Below are 13356 nucleotides of genomic sequence, written 5' to 3'. Positions count from 1 at the left end.
TGCTGTTGGCAGCTAGAGAGTGCCGCGTTGACCACTGCGCATGAAGAAATAACCACCTGCAACGTCGTGTTTAGGTTTTAGGTGCATTTTTAATTTTATTGCTTAAATCGCATTTTCTCGACGAGCTGAGCACGTTTTCTGAAACGTGCTCCTCCCGTCACTCTGGTTAGGTGCGCATAGTAAAAAGTGCTCTTGGCAGCTAGAGAGTGCCGCGTTGACCACTGTGCATGAAGAAATAACCACCTGCAACGTTTGGTTTAGGTTTTAGGTGCATTTTTTATTTTATTGCTTAAATCGCATTTTCTCGACGAGCTGAGCACGTTTTCTGAAATGTGCTCCTCCCGTCACTCTGGTTGGGTGGGCATAGTAAAAAGTGCTCTTGGCAGCTAGAGAGTGCCGCGTTGACCACTGCGCATGAAGAAATAACCACCTGCAACGTTTGGTTTAGGTTTTAGGTACATTTTTAATGTTATTGCTTAAATCGCATTTTCTGGACGAGCTGAGCACGTTTTCTGAAATGTGCTCCTCCCGTCACTCTGGTTGGGTGCGCATAGTAAAAAGTGCTCTTGGCAGCTAGAGAGTGCCGCGTTGACCACTGCGCATGAAGAAATAACCACCTGCAACGTTTGGTTTAGGTTTTAGGTGCATTTTTAATTTTATTGCTTAAATCACATTTTCTCGACGAGCTGAGCACGTTTTCTTTAATGTGCTCCTCCCGTCACTCTGGTTGGGTGCGCATAGTAAAAAGTGCTCTTGGCAGCTAGAGAGTGACGCGTTGACCACTGCGCATGAAGAAATAACCACCTGCAACGTTTGGTTTAGGTTTTGGGTGCATTTTTAATTTTATTGCTTAAATCGCATTTTCTCGACGAGCTGAGCATGTTTTCTGAAATGTGCTCCTCCCGTCACTGGTTGGGTGCGCATAGTAAAAAGTGCTCTTGGCAGCTAGAGAGTGCCGCGTTGACCACTGCGCATGAAGAAATAACCACCTGCAACGTTTGGTTTAGGTTTTAGGTGCATTTTTAATTTTATTGCTTAAATCGCATTTTCTCGACGAGCTGAGCACGTTTTCTGAAATGTGCTCCTCCCCTTACTCTGGTTGGGTGCGCATAGTAAAAAGTGCTGTTGGCAGCTAGAGAGTGCCGCGTTGACCACTGCGCATGAAGAAATAACCACCTGCAACGTTTGTGCACGTGTGCAGTACACACACTTACACGAGACTGATAAGGTGTCAAGAGGTAACAAGCGTGCAGACAGAACCACAAAGCTGCAGCGCAAAAAACACTTCAAATTTTATACACACAAGAAGCAGATTAAATCACTGAAATATTTTTAAAGATGTGCAGCGACAAAGTCCATGGAGTGAAATTCAATTATGGATGAAAAAAGGGGCAAGATTAGAGAATGACATCTATAAATGACCTACCCCACCAAAGAACCTATGCAAATGGTGAGCAATATTGAGCCATGGTGCGTGTCACATGGCTCAAGAAGAGGGATAGTGGGGCAGGTCAGTCAGCTTTATACAACATATGGATTTGATTCATATTCAAAACATTTTCAAAACAAAACATTTTTTTTGTAGAGCTTGTTTCAACAAAAACAAAAACACTGAATACCTCCAATTTAAAAGATCAATTTGACCTTTGCAGGATGATCTGCTGTGTTGGATCTGGACTGCCATGAAAGTATGATGTTTATATGTGTACTTTGTCAACAACCTCTGTAGATGTTAAAGAATGGGATGAATATCTAGAATGAATGTGGATAATTTGTTTCAGGTAACTAACTATAAGAGTAACTGAAAAAAGAAACAATTGATTGCTTATGGCAAAACAAGCTGCAAATGTATGGATTTGCGACCGATTATTTATTTTGTACCGTTGCCATTGACCAAAGATTGTGTGAAATCTGTCACGTCTACTGGATTGTGAAGTGTCTGACAGAGCAGTCTATATAATATCCATTGAGAGAAAAAAGAAAAAAAAAAGAAGCCATTGCCTTTAGAGAATGTAGTCAAGCGAAATTGTATATACATCAACATGCCAAGATCTGGGGAAAAAGCTGGTAAAAACCAAAATATCTTTAAATTTGAGAGGCGACGATGATTTGACCGAAATTGAAGAAATTGGAGTCCCTAGAGGAGTTCTTGATTAATAAGAATTAAATGACCAAATTGCAGCGGGATGGGAGTCCTCCATTTGTTGCTGGTGAACGATGAACAAGACCGTAGACAGGATGAATTACATCCATTACAACATGCAGAAATTGGGCAAACGGACACAAGCGGGGCTCGAGGCAGTGCATGAACAGCTAGCCACGCCTTCCCTAATGTCGATCCAGAACCACAATGCTCATGATATGTTGTTGTCTGAGAAAGGAGGCGTCTGCGCAATGTTTGGAGAACAATGCTGCACCTTCATCCCAAACAACACCGCCCTTGATGGGAGCCTGACGGATTGCAGGCCTGCGATCCCTCAAAACGAGGATTAAAGAGCACTACAAGTGGATGAATTCTTTTAGGAAGTATAACGCCATTGTGTCCTCAATTTTACCATCAGTTGCAGTGTTGCTGCTATGCTCACCTTGTATGGATGTTGCATACCGTGTCTTCGTGCTCTGTTTAATTGTCTCGCCACTACAGTAATATCGCCCATGGAGGACGAGATTGCTCAGATATACCTAATGTCTGAGCGGCAACATGATGATGTTGATGGCAAAATTCCTGCATCTGTGTTACCAGACTTTTCCCAGATCCATGGGATTCTGAATGATGACATTGCAACGTTTATCCTTTGGTGTAAACATATTTGTCCTCATGAATGTGATCCGATGACTGAGAGTCGAGAAAAGGGGTTGTTTACGGTGATGTGTGAATTTGAGCAAATATGTGATAAACAGTGTGGAAATGTCAGGATAATTAGTTTTGTAAAAGCGCTGGCCGGCCTGAACCGGAGGTCTCATACCTTCGCTCAAGGCCAACACATCTGCCAGGTTTTAGGGAGTTCTTATACTCCCTTCCTTGTCTTATCTGTGAGAGGGCCTCACTAGTTATGAACAGAACACCTTTGTTCTTTGTCTAGCTAAAGAGAAGTTCTTTATCTATTATGCCTTGTAGTTTCTATTTACGAATTGTTGTTGACCGGGACAGTTTTTAAGTTATCCATATTTACTCAATGTTTGGTTAAGTAGACTTCATGCAAGTTATTTCACATCTGCTTAACGTTTGTTGGAGTGTATGCACGAGAAGTATCTGATGATTTACTCATCATTATTATTGTGTGAAACGTAGCAAGAAAGTCTAGAGCATTGTTTTACAGGGACACGGCATCCAGGACTTGGATATCAACACCGTGCACAGTCAAAGATGCCGACCCTTACCGCCCTGGACTTGCAGACGGTGCCTGTGATCAGCTATTCTGGGCAAATCTCAATGTGACTGTTAGAGGATGAACAATACCACAAGTGGCCTACACAGAGAGACCAGCTGGAGAGGAGACTGGATGGGAGCTTTGGACATCGCCGCTGTGTGCCAGGATGAGAGAGCCGTTTTCAAGGTGTAAGGGCTCTACTACCAGTTCGGAAGCACTGCCTCACCTGCATCCTATGAGTGCACGTGCCTGTTCAGAACGGATCATGGTTTTGTGGTAACAAGAGTTGTCCGATGCTGCCTGCCAACTGGACACGAGTGTGTGCGGCAGTGTGTGTGACAGACCACACCTACAGACTGGAACATCATCAGCTGACGAGAACACGAGGACATATACAACTTCTTAGACGTGACAGATGTGATAATGATGGGACGTGGATTGCGTAGATGCTATTCTGTTGAGCATGTTTTACAGAAACTTGATTTGACCATCGAAAATGCTTCGCAAGTGATGGATACAATGATGTACTGTTTCTGTGTTTTTGTTTTTGTTTTTTACTGTTAGCATTCTGGTCGCCTAAGGCAAAGGGACCGTGTAAGAATTTTCCTGCTAATAACATCTGGCCGGCGGCTCGGTGGCACACTGGGTAGCACGTCCGCCTCACAGGTAGGAGGGTGTGGGTTCGATTCCACCTCCGGCCCTCCCTGTGCGGAGTTTGCATGTTCTCCCCGAGCCCGCGTGGGTTTTCTCCGGGCACTCCGGTTTCCTCCCACATCCCAAAAACATGCTTGGTAGGCCGATTGATCACTCCAAATTGTCCCTAGGTGTGAGTGCGAGTGCGAATGGTTGTTTGTCTCTGTGTGCCCTGCAATTGGCTGGCAACCGGTTCAGGGTGTCCCCCGCCTACTGCCCGATGACAGCTGGGATAGGCTCCAGCACGCCCGCGACCCCCGTGGGGACTAAGCGGTTCAGAAAATGGATGGATGGATGGATAACATCTGGCCGGCAGGTTTTTCGCTTACACAATAAGTTTGATCTGGGGTATCAAGGTAATGCCTCATCTTCACTGGAAAGTGTTGCTATCATTGTTTGTTGTTTTTTTATTTTAACTATTCTTCTTTCTTCATTATACATGTATATATGTTTTTTACTTGTCAAAGTCAAAGTCAGTTTAATTGTCAATTTCTCTACATGCCAAAGACACACAAAGAAACCGAAATTTCGTTCCCCCCTATCCCACGGTGACAAGACATGGCTCACAACAGACAAACAAGTAAACAAGTATAACAAAAGCGTGCTGAATAAATAATGAATAAATAACACAACAATAAATAAATAAATAAGAGGAGCAGAAAAAAAAGGAGCAAGTGATGAGGTGTTTGCGAACCAGGAGAGGTCCTCACTGATGTGCACCCCACTTGGTGCAGCTCACCCTCTCCACCACAGCACTGTCGATGATCAGCGTCTTTGTTGTTTGGGGTGGCATAATCATATGATAAAACAGGAGGGAGATGTCAGGGTTTTTCAGATTATTATATATATTTCAGATGTTGGAATGCAACCGGTAATAAATAACCTACCTTGTCTCATCCTACACAAGGTCGTAAAACACCCCCTGATATGTTTTGGGCTTCCTATTCAGTCTACACCAGCCCCCACTCTTTCTCTTAATAAATATGTCTTTGCAGTTGGGAGGGTTTTCAGACTTCGTTCCTGGAGCGAGTGAACTCTCCACCTGCAGGTGTCTAAAAGAACTTGCTTGTCTCCCGTGTGGTTCTTGCAAAATAAGTTGGAGTGAGCAAATCTCTAACAATACCCATTCACAACGCTAGATGGAGCCAGATATCTTTAAAGCGAATGCTGAACTTAACTCCCGAGGCCAAAGTGAACCCCTGTCACGAAGAATAAAAATAAAAATACCGGTAGCATGAAGAAGGAAAATGAAAAATAGCGGTAAGAAAGAAAAAAGAAGAAAATAAGACAAGAGATAACTGAAAATGGAGAAACATAGCAACAATCTGGAGAAAAGTGGGTCGAAGATCGGCCAGGTTAACCGGGAGCTGAGGAGAAGTTATGATGCAAACTTCAAGATGATGGTGAAAAATGAGGCAGAGTCTTCAAACAATTGCAAAGCGGTTGTGAAATATGGTGTCACCGAGTTTAATGTACAAAGATGGAGAGCTCAAAAAGATTGCTTAAAACATTTTCACAATCAGAGAAAAGCTTTCCGTGGTCTTCAGAGCAGCCGCTTTCAAGAGCTCGACAGGAGGGTGTGTGCGAACGTGGACGAGAAACAAAAGAACGTGTCATGCTGTCATGTGTCGTCCGGATCATTTCCTGTTTTATTGTGTGATTTTCCTCTCGTTCCAGTCAGTGTGTCCTTCCCCTGTGCGTCCGGTCACGTGATCCCCTGATTCCAAGTGTGTGCACCTGCGTCAATGACCAACTGTCTTCACCTGTGTTCCCCTCCTGTGTTCATATAACCCGCGTCTTTCCTAGTATCCAGTGCCAGTGCGTCTTGCCTTGCTGAGAACACTAGCGATCACGAAACCCTTGAGTCCACGTAGAAGCCTTGTTTGAACGTCTTTGATCACCGATGTTAACTTGGTTACATCGCTATCTTGTTTTTGTATTTCCCTCGGTTCGAGGCGCTTTGATTTCTCCTTTTTCTCCCTCGGTTCGAGGCGCCTTAGTTTCCCCTTTTTTCCCTCCTCGTGAGGCGTTTTTTGTTCGACCATCAGTGGAGACAATAAACACTTTGTTGAACTTTGGAATCTCTGCATTCGAGTCCTCTCCCTGCTCTGCGCCTGACAGAACGTGTTGCCCATCAGCAGAGCTGTCATTCAGCTCAAGGACGTGGAAATAGCCAAAGAGCTAAACATACCACCGCTAACGTCAAAGCAAGCCTCGGCTGGTGTAAAAGAATGATGCGGCGTAACGGACTAACGCTGCAATGCAGAACAAGTCTAGCCCAGTGTTCAGATATTGAGATGTGATAGACAGTTTTTGCACGATTTGAATGAGGCAAAATAACTTTCTTTTTCTCTCGAATACATATATATATATATATATATATATATATATATATATATATATATATATATATATATATATATATATATATAATCATTCGTTTCAGATGTACTGTAATTATTATTTTCTGTATAAAACGACTTTATTGTTCAAAAAGTCTTTTTTCAAACTTGAGGTTTGAAAAAGAGGGAGTTGTGTTATATTCAGTCGTCTTATATTCGGGCCAATACGGTAATAGAAAATGGAGAAAATTGAATGGAGTGAAATATATCCCCCCAAACAGATCATAAAAGTATCTTCAACACCTGGAGGGATAAATTACACTTTTCTACAATCTTGGAGATTTAAGTGCACAATAAAATTAATATAAAACCAAAATAAGTTTATTCTTCATAATATGTCTCCTTTAAAGCTCTAATTATAACATTACACATGTGGCTTGTGTTAGATTAGGCCTCTTTGGCGTCCATGATTTTTCTCTTGGCTTTACCCTGTTTCCCTTTTCTATGACACCCTTGGTACACTTATTAGTTGTATACTGGCCTCATTAAACGTGTAAGGAATTTAGGTATCCAGCATGCATAAACAGCTAGGTGAGGAGAACAACAAAGGGAATGCCGTACTGCTTTTTCCTCTCCTTAATTTTACCCAAATGTGCAAAACAGAAAGCTGTAAAATAACATTGCCCTCGTAGGGAATCACAACTGTGACGCTTTCGAGCAGATTGAACTTGTCTCGCCGAACTGAGCCAACGGCTACCTTCAACTGTCTCGTCATCTCCCTAGACTCTCTTTCCGAACGGTTAGAGAACTGGAAATACACTAGCCAACATGTATACCAAAAGAAGCCAATAGATGTCGCTAACACACAATCACTCAAGGGAAGCCCTAAATGAACGAATGGTCGTAGGACCAGAACAAGTTGATTTCAGTTAAAGCCGTAAAGTCACATGCGCTAGGTCTGCAACCTGTGGCCCCAAACCCTCATTGAAACATCCCCTCCCAAAACAAATCCCAAATGGGATTCATTTTTTATTATTTTTAATCACGTTATGAGTTTATTTTGTTGGTCCGTTATCTTGGAGTTTGAGTTGATTGTAATAATTTTAAAATTGAAACTAAGTTACGGTCTACATATAGGGAAAATCGGCAGCAAACTTCAGACACAGAAGTCAAGAACAATAGCAGTTAATAGGCAATTATTTCCCCCCCCAAAAGATGCAATCATTCTGATCAGATGATGTAGTTTTTTTTTTGTATGTTTAGATGCATAGTTGATCACAGGCTGAAAAAAACCCCAAAGAGGAACATAAAACACTGACATGAGCTTGTCAAAGACGCTCCCAATTTATTTTTAAAGCTGCTAAACTGCAGCTGAATGTTTTATTTATATTGCAGTGGGGTCGTTTTTATTTTACTTTCACACAAACACTGTTGCGCTACTTTCGGGAATGTCTGCTGTACGCGCACTTGCTCCTTTTTTTTTTCTGCTCCTCGTATTTATTTATTTATTTATTGTTGTGTTATTTATTCATTATTTATTCAGCACGCTTTTGTTATACTTGTTTACTGTTTGTCTGTTGTGCGCCATGTCTTGTCACCGTGGGATAGGGGGGAACGAAATTTCGGTTTCTTTGTGTGTCTTTGGCATGTGGAGAAATTGACAATAAAGCTGACTTTGACTTTGACTTTGAAAGACGTAAATAGGCCTACACTTCCAAATTTAATTTCTTTCAAAGTACGCCGACAAATCCACACTGCACTGTTATATTCAGTGGATGTAACAGGTAAAATATATAAAAGATGCATACCTTTAAAAGTGTACAAACTCTGTTATTCTCTTTGGCTGCCGACAATTTATTTTTTGGTAGACGAGGGGGCAAAATAGCTCTTTGGATAATAAAGGTTGCAGACCCCTGAGCTAGACAGACTAGACAGGAGTGTCACGCCCGTGCCAGAGGACGCTCAGCCGGCAACTTCCCTCAGCCACACCCCTTCATTACCGCAATGACTGTCACCCGCTCCCTCATGTACATATTTACACCGTGTCCGCGTGTTTCCTCTCCGTCGGTGTCTCCTGTTACTTCCCGTTTGTGTCTGCGCCTGTTGTGTCTTCGCCGGTTCTTGTGTGCAGGCTCACAGTCAGTACCTGTTAGAGATTTGCTCACTCCAACTTATTTTGCAAGAACCACACAGGAGACAAGGCAAGTTCTTTTAGACACCTGCAGGTGGAGAGATCACTCGCTACAGGAATGAAATCTGAAAAGTATCCTTCCTGCAAGGGCATATTTATTAGGAGGAACAGAGTGGGGGTGAGAGTGGGGGTCAGAGTAGACAAATGGCCGAAGCCCCTGGCTGATCAAAGCACAGCAGGGGGTCCTTCACGATGTTGTGTGAACTAAACAACTTTGATTGCTTCCTCTGCAGCTAGTCACTTTGTTCTACTACTTTTGTTAAGACAGGACAACCGAGTTTAAGTATTACAGGTTACATTCCAACATAATCATAGGATCAAACTAACCTGAAAACCCTAACATCTCCCTCCTGATTTATCATATGATTATGCCACCCCAAACAACAAAGACAAGCAAGAAAAAAACATATATACGTATAATGAAGAAAGTAGAATGGTAAAAATAAAAACAACAAACAATGATAGCAACACATTCCAGTGAAGATGAGGCATTACCTCAAACTTATTGTGTAAGCGAAAAACCTGCTGGCCAGATGTTATTAGCAGGAAAATTCTTACACGGCCCCGTTGCCACAGGCGACCAGAATGCTATGAATAATAAAAAATAAAAAGAAAAACACAGAAACAGTACATCATTGTATCCATCACTTGCGAAGCATTTTCAATGGTCAAATCATCAAGTTTCTGTAAAACATGCTCAACAGAACAGCATCTACGCAATACATGTTTCATCATCGTCATCACATCCGTCATCTCTAAGGAGTTGTATATGAACCTGGGCTACAGTAGAGGACACAAACTTCGACACAGCAGACTTCAAACATGGGATAACGCAGGTCGTAAACAAGCACAACACCATCAGCACAACAAGCACAGGAGACAGCAATTTCAACAGCAGTTGCCACCAGTTGCCAGAGAATAGCCATGAAAAGAAATCAAACTGATGTGGGACCTTGTCTTTAGACATGGCCTGCTGTAAGTTCTTCAGCGAATTCATGGCGTCGTTTATGTGGGTGTCATTTTCTCCTGGTATGTATGTGCAACAGGAAGTCCCAATGATGTGGCACACACCACCTTGTGCTGCCGTCAACAAGTCCAGAACCATCCTGTTTTGCAAGACCATCAGTCTAATAGCCTGAATCTCTCTATTTTGTCCATCGTTGACTTGCAGTGAGAGATTCACAAAGGATTGAAAACGATAGTTCAGTGTCTCGATGAAAAGCGATAGTTTCCCAACCCCAATCTGAGGGAAGAGCGCAAGGACAACTTTGTCTCCGGCAGACCATACTTTATGGTCCTCTGGAACGTTCACACCCCAGACAGGGTCATGAGGGTCAAAGGTTGCAACTGCTCTGCGTCGACGTCCAGTAGAGTTATGTGCTCCTGTCAACAAATGGTGTCGTATCCTGTAGGTGTGGTCTGTCACCCACACTGGTGCACACACTCCTGTCCAGTTGGCGGGCAGCATCGGATAAACCTTGTGACCACAAAGCCACCAGCCATTCTGTATGAAGTATGTTCCGTTCGATGGTGTAGCCATGTTGGTTGGAGAGCCCTCCCCACCTGAAATGGCTCTCTTATCTTGACACTCATCGGTGATGTCCAAAGCTCCCATCCAGTTTCCTCCTGGAGAGCAGTCGTCGTTAATGCAGACGTGGGTCTTGTTACCTTGGATGTAACATGTGTAATTCACTCCAGCTGGTCTTTCTGTGTAGGCCACTTGTGGTATTGTTCGTCCTTTAACAGTCACATTGAGATTTGTCCAGAACAGCTGATCACAGGCACCGTCAGCAAGTCCAGGGCGGTAAGGGTCGGCATCTTTGACTGCGACGGCACGGTGCTGATATCCAACTCCTCCCATGGATGCCATACATTTTGCTTCAGTGACATTCATTGCTCTGGCCTCCAAGCGAACTTGCGTGGAGGAAGGGGGGAGTTTCGAACACACATAGCATCCCTCCTGTGTGTGAGCTCTCACAGTGAACCTGACATACCGGTACCAAGTGTTGGTTTCGTATGGGTTTCTGGGGTCCCATGACCAGTCTTCAAAGTTCTCATCATGTGACCATCGTTTACCACGGGCAACATTGTCATTTGGTCTGTTCAGATGAGTCAATAGACCATAGCACGCTCCAACCACAACGCAGCAGAGGATCCATCTGGCATATGGAGCCCCGTTGCTACTAGGATGGCAGAGACACCGGGACATCCCCTCGCCTAGCGGAGTGGGGATCGATGAATTCTTCACCAACATTGAGACGCCTCACCCTAAACGATGGGGCCCCTTTGTAGTCAGCCTTCCCCACCACTCCGAATTAGGGGTCCAGCACTCTCTGCAACTTGCAGTGGCTGAGGTGAATCCAGCTGGGCCGTTGAGAAATTTTTACCGCCGTGGGAGTAGCAAGCAAAACTTGGAACGGTCCCTCCCACCGCGGGCTGGCCCAGTTCTTTCTTTTGATGACCTTGATGTAGACCCAGTCTCCTGGATTGATGGTGTTGTCCACCTGTGAGGGGGAGAGATCAGGCGGCAGTAAATTTGCATTTGACACATCTTTCAGTTTGAGCGTCCTGATTAGATAATCTGCCAAGGTCTGTTCTTCATCTGCTTTTTGCAAATCTGCAGGGAACACTGGTAGTCTATATGGTCTCCCATGTATGATTTCAAAAGGTGTTAGTCCTTCTGAAGTGGGAGTAATTCTCATATAGAGCTTCACTAAGTCGAGGCACTCTGGCCAAGGTCTGCCTGTTGTTTCCATGCATTTTTTCAACCTGCTTTTGATGGTAAAGTTTGCCCGTTCAACCAGGCCTGCGCTCGAAGGATGCCAAGCACAGTGGTTTTTTAACGTTATTCCAAGGTGTACAGCCATGTTCTGCACAACTTGGTTCACAAAGTGTGGACCATTGTCACTGTAAATGGTTTGGGGGATGCCATGAGTTGGTATGATGGTTTTGCAGATAGCTTTTGCCACTGTTAAGGCATCTGCGCGTTTAGATGGAACTACTTCCACCCATTTTGAAAATGCATCAATCATCACTAGGCAGTATTTGTAAGGTCCACTTTGTGTGAGTTCAATAAAATCCATATGCATGATTTGAAATGGATAAGAGGGTTTTGGAAATGAGCCTCTCTTAGGTCTCATGTTTCCTTGTGGATTATGTTTCACACAAACAGGACATGCTTTACAAATTTTTTTTAAGTAAGCATCTAAACCAAAGGTAGTGAATTGTTGATCTATGATGGACTTCATCCCTCCTGTCGACACATGGCAAGGCCCATGTGTCGCAAGCGCTGCTGCCTTAAAAAGTGATTTTGGTAAAACAGGTTTGTCATTGATGCGGTGGATATTATCTGTATCCACTATTGCACCTTTTGTCGTCCACATTCGTTTTTCCACCATTGGAGCATTGCCCTGCCTATCTGTCAGTACAGTCTTATCTATGAGTTGTGTGTCCTCTGAACCCATTAAAAATATTTCATGGCCATGTCTCCCTGCAGCTGCTTCTTTTGCAATCTTGTCTGCTAATCTGTTTCCATTTGAGACTTCATCTCTGCCAGTGGTGTGAGCAGCACATTTACACACAGCTAGTTTAGCAGGTAAAAGAATGGCCTGCAACAAGTCTTTTAACAAGGAGACATGGGTAACCGGCTTACCGGTTGATGTTGTCATCCCTCTGCGCTCCCATTGTTTCGCAAAATAGAACAGAGTAGAAAACGCATACTGACTGTCTGTGTATACAGTGACTTCCTTATCTTCCGCTAATTGACAAGCTCTTGTTAGAGCAATCAGCTCAGCAGCCTGTGCTGACCTGGTGTATGGAAGCTTCTCTGCTTCAACAATCTGGTTTGGCAATTTCACAATTGCATAACCACTTTGATTGTTTCCTTTAGGATCCTTTGAACATGATCCATCCACAAACCACTTTTCCCCCTTGTCAAGTGGCGTGTCACTTAAATCTCCTCTGGGCAGCTGTAGATGTTCTGTAGCATCCAAACAGTTATGTGGTGTTCCATCCCCTGGCAACGGGATCAACGTTGCTGGGTTAAGGATTGTGCACCTCTTTATCACAATGTGTGGTTGTGACAGAAGTATAGCAGTGTAGGACAGATGTCTGGCTGGTGACAAAAAGTTCATTTTGCTTTGCAGCAGCAACACATCTACAGCATGTGGAACCAGCAGCTCCATTTTGTGAAAGAGCACCACATCTGCAGATTGTCTCACTGCAAGCGCCGCCGCGCACACTGCTTGGACACAGTCTGGCAAAGACAGAGCCACTGGATCCAGTTTTTTTGAATAAAATGCAATTGGTCTTAGTTTGCTGCCATGACTCTGCAGTAACACTGAGGTCATAAAACCATTCCTGCAGTCTGCTGTTTGCACAAAGGTTTTATTGTAGTCTGGCAAGATAAGAGTTGTGGTTTCTATCAGAGCCTGTTTCAGCACTACAAAAGCATCATCCGCTGCTGGTGTCCACATGATTTTTTTCTGTCATTGTCATGGGAACTCCATGCACAATATCCAGCAGCGGTTGTGTTTTTTCCGCATAATATGGGATCCATGCTCTGCAGTAATTGCAGAGCCCCAAAAATGACATCATTTGTTTTTTTGTTTCAGGTTTCGGTGTATCTGAAATAATCTGCTTTCTGGTTCTTTGTATCTGTCTTCCAGAAGCCGACAAAGTGTGACCTAAATAGTTCACTTCCTGTCTAACCCATTGTAACTTATTTTTGCTCACTTTATTCCCTGTTTTGCAGAGATAG

At 43.5% G+C, this 13356-nt stretch overlaps 1 long non-coding RNA gene across 1 annotated transcript in view; it reads right to left on the bottom strand.

Moving 5' to 3' along the window:
- LOC125977313 (uncharacterized) overlaps positions 1-12005 on the bottom strand; it is a 205763-nt gene extending 193758 nt beyond the window's left edge. Inside the window, exon 1 of the long non-coding RNA XR_011087766.1 lies at positions 8925-12005. This is a non-coding gene — a long non-coding RNA (uncharacterized lncRNA). The remainder of the gene's footprint in view (positions 1-8924) is intronic.
- Between the last annotated feature and the right edge of the window lie 1351 nt (positions 12006-13356).

Source organism: Syngnathus scovelli, chromosome 11 (genome assembly GCF_024217435.2).
Source record: "Syngnathus scovelli strain Florida chromosome 11, RoL_Ssco_1.2, whole genome shotgun sequence".
Classification (NCBI taxonomy): Eukaryota; Metazoa; Chordata; class Actinopteri; order Syngnathiformes; family Syngnathidae; genus Syngnathus; species Syngnathus scovelli.
This window is presented reverse-complemented; position numbering and strand designations above follow the sequence as displayed.